This window comes from Pristis pectinata, chromosome 39, assembly GCF_009764475.1.
Source record: "Pristis pectinata isolate sPriPec2 chromosome 39, sPriPec2.1.pri, whole genome shotgun sequence".
In the NCBI taxonomy this organism is placed as follows: domain Eukaryota; kingdom Metazoa; phylum Chordata; class Chondrichthyes; order Rhinopristiformes; family Pristidae; genus Pristis; species Pristis pectinata.
Window position 1 is genome coordinate 9,012,539 of NC_067442.1, and position 3,985 is coordinate 9,016,523.

The window sequence follows — 3,985 nt, forward strand, 5'->3', positions numbered from 1 at the left end:
TGCTGACTCTCGGGTACTGGGGGAAGAAACTGTCCTCACCCGCAATAGATTCCATGTGACGCCAGCCCATCCCAATGTAGTTAACTGGTGATTATCCTCTGAAGCGGCCCAGCAGGCCCGTCGGATGGATCAGAATGGAGAACGAGAGTGAAATCAGTCCTGCCGCCCAGCCCAGGCCACCCTGCAGAGTGCCCCCATCACCATCATTGTGCTCCGTGTCAGGATCCTGGAGCCCCATCACTGAGAGCCCAATGGGAGCTCCCTCACCACACGGAGCGCAGCGGCCCAGGCAGGCGGCCCGGCACCTCCTCCTCCAGGGCAGCTGGGGAACGGCAATAACCTCTGCCCCTGCTGCTGATACCAACATTCAGAGACTGAGGGCAAAATGGGAGGTTGGGGGTGTGGTGGCGGGGTGAGGAAACCCAGTCCCACTCTGGATGAGACTCCCTCTGTCCGACTGCCCGCCGGAGTTCAGGGTACAAGATCATCGACCTGAAACGTTAACTATATTTCTCCACAGACGCTGCCTGACCTGCAGAGCGTTTCCAGCAGTTTCTGTTTATAGTTCAGGATCAGTCCTGTTTCTCTGACTCCGGGATCGATGCTGTTCCCGTCCCTCCCGGGACACACTGATCGCAACCGATAGCCAATGTCCTTCTGGCTGCCGAGCTATGGGGAGTGCGGTAGCCGTGGCCGAGTGTTTAAAGCGATGGACTAGAAATCCATTGGGGTTTCCCCGCGCAGGTTCGAATCCCGTCGACTGCGGGAGCAGTGGGTCCGCCATGTAATCGGTGTAAATTTGAGGGTATGGTAATTGTCTGGAAATTCCACGTAATAAATGACACTATTTTTACTGCGTTTCAATTCTTCCACTATGAATTTGTGGCGTTCACCTGGAAATTCTCTCCGGTGCAGTGGGCCTGGTCACTCCTGACCCTGTTTCCGACCAGACACGTTACCTCTGTTTCTCTCTCCACAGATGCTGCTCGACGTACTACGTGTTTCCGTCAGCTTCTGTTTTATATTGTCCTGATCCAGACCATTGATGCAGATTGTGAAAAGCCGGGTCCCAGACTCCCAACCCGGGAACGGCCCATTTATTGCCGTTTCCTTCAGAGTGTCTCTGAGGCGCAATCGGTCAGTGCGTTCAGCTGTTAACAAAAATGTTGGTGGTTCGACCCCACCCAGGGACGCTGGCGATCCGGCAGCTTTTGCTGTGCGTGTCATTGTCAGCTGGGTAACACTGCGCTGTCCGGAGGCGGCCGCTCCCTGCTGCTGCCTCACTGGGCTCACTGCCTTGTGGGGTCTCGAGTCCAAATGTTCTGCTTCACGTTCACCAGAATGTAGCTGTTTCCTCCGGCGACATCCTTCGACCTAACGGACTTGCCAGATCTAATGTCCTGTTTTGATTTAATTCTAAATGGCCTCTGCCCCAAAAGGTTTTCACGGCTTGTGGGGATGGAGCGGGACAGTGGCTTGAACTGGGATGATGAGCCATGGTCGCACTGAATGGTGGAGCGGGAAGTGTCTGCCTTGTTCTCTGTGTCCCAATACCTCTGTTTTATGCTCAACGGGTGAAATCCAGAAAGAGCGGACTTCTGAAATTACGGAACAGTAATGGGGATGTAGCTCAGTGGGAGAGCACATGCTTCGCATGTCTGAGGTCCCGGGTTCAATCCCCAGTATCTCCATGCTGGTGATCTTCCACTTGGAACAATTCGCGGAACAAGTCCCTGCAAAGAATTCTGACCGACCTCAGAACGGACTCGGACTGTGAAATCCAAACCTGATGTTGTCCCGAGCCACAGAGAGCTGGGAAAGTAACATCTGACATGGATAAATCACCTGTAATATTGCATCGCCAACTCCCAGAGATGCACCTCTTAATTTTACCTTGTACCCGGGAGAGAGCACAGAGAGCACAGTGATGGTAACAGAGTGGGACAGGAAGTAAGGAACGGGGAGAGAGAGAGAGAGAGAGAGAGAGAGAGAGAGAGAGAGAGAGAGAGAGAGAGAGAGAGAATAGGAAGAGATAAAGCGGTAAGTGAGCGGTAAGGCAGCAAAAGAAACTGTGTGAAGTCGGAAAGGAAAACGGCAGGAAGAATAAAAGAGGGAATACAGAACGATGCAACTGTTTGCCCAACAGCAGAGTGGCGCAGCTGGAGCGTGCTGGGCCCATAACCCAGAGGTCGATGGATCGAAACCATCCTCTGCTATTCTTCAGCTGAGCATTTTTAACAAGACGCTGTCACGTCTCACATCCCCACAATATACATTTCACTTCACTTAGAATGAAAATCTCGCGTTTCAATATTAAAGTTCCTCTCATTCCATTATTCCATGTGAACAGGTTCGTTGGGGAGACCGACGGTCCCTGCTGTGCTCAGCGATGGTCCAATACACAATGTTCCCTGCTGTATGAGGCTGTGCTCTGATATAGAACAGAAAATACTGGAACCACTCAGCAGGTCAGGCGGAAATCGAAAGCGAGTTAACGTTTCAGTGCCGGGACCCGTCATTAGAACCGGGACAGAGAGAGAACAAGTGAATGTTCAGCAGCAGAGAAGGTGGGGAGTGGGCAGTGGGGGGAACGAGGGGAACATCTCTGACAGGGTGAGAACAAACACATCACTTGACGGGGCGGTGGGACACACAGGACAGGCCGGCTTTACTCATGGAGAAGGGAAACACGGAGCCACAATGACAGACGGGTGATGGGCAGAAATGTCCAGTTCCGGGACGGGGGGAAGGGGTTTGGAGACGGTCTGAGGAAGGCTTTCATCCAAAGGGCGGTTGGTGCCTGGACCGCACGGCCTGCGGGGGCGGCGGAGGCAGGAGCTTCACAACACTGATGAAGTGTCCAGATTAACATTTAAGTCGCTGAGGCAGAGACGGTTGTGGGATAAGTGCTGGAAAACGGGTTTAGCACAGAGGGGAATGTTATGGTCGGTGTGGACATGTCTGTGCTGTGTGACCCTGTATTACACCTGTCAGTGCAGAATCACCGGGTGTAGTCCGTGTGGGAACGGAGGGGGAGTGAGGAGAGAGCTTGCCCAGGGTAAACATAGACAGGGAGCGGGTGGCGAACAGACTGACGTCACTCAGTGTGATCACGTCATCTGGGACATGTCGGGATCATAGAACAGTACAGCACAGGAACAGGCCCTTCGGCCCACCATGTCTGCGCCGAACACGATGCAGGATTAGATGAAATTCTTCTGCCTGGACATGATCCATATCCCCCAATCCCTGCACATATCCTTCCTTTCCCTGTATATGCACCTACCCAACAGCCTGCGAAGCAACAGTATCGTATCTGCTTCCACGACTACACCTGACAGGCAGTTCCAGACACCCACCAGTTTGCTGTGTAAAACACGTGTTACATACAACATTTAAACTTATACGCTCTCACCTGAAAAGCATGTCCTCCAGTATTTGACATTTCTACCCTAGTAAATATATCTGCCTGCCTGCGCTCTCTATGCCTCTCATAGTATTACAAACTTCTATCAGGTCTGCTCTCAGCCCCGGACGCTCCAGAGAAAACAGCCCGAGTTTGTCCAATCTCTCCTTATAGCTCATACCCTCTAATCCAGGCAGCGTCCTGGTAAATCTCTCCTGCACCCTTTCCAAAGCCTCACATCCTTGCTGTAATGGGGCGACCACTTGTGTCCCAGTTTGGGACAGAGTGATCTGGGGCATAATGAGAACCGAAAGCTGCAATGATACGTTCATTGGTTCACCGGGAAAAGGTGAGGGACGGGAATTCCTTCCCTGACCCACTGACCTGCTCACATTGAGTGATAATGAAACGGCGATGGGATCTCTCTAACCCTCACTCATCAAACGAAATAAATTCAGCAAGTTACCCACGGATTAGCATAAGTAGAGCACTCGAGACCTCAAGTTCTGTACAGATCGTTGTTCTTTAAGAGGTTTACTTGTGACAGTTCCAATGTCGGGAGATTAAAACTGTGGAACC

At 52.1% G+C, this 3,985-nt stretch overlaps 1 non-coding gene across 1 annotated transcript; it reads left to right on the plus strand.

Moving 5' to 3' along the window:
• Positions 1-680: 680 nt before the first annotated feature.
• trnas-aga (transfer RNA serine (anticodon AGA)) lies at positions 681-765 on the plus strand. The gene has a single exon. It is a non-coding gene; the product is annotated as a tRNA-Ser (tRNA).
• The last annotated feature ends 3,220 nt before the right edge of the window (positions 766-3,985 follow it).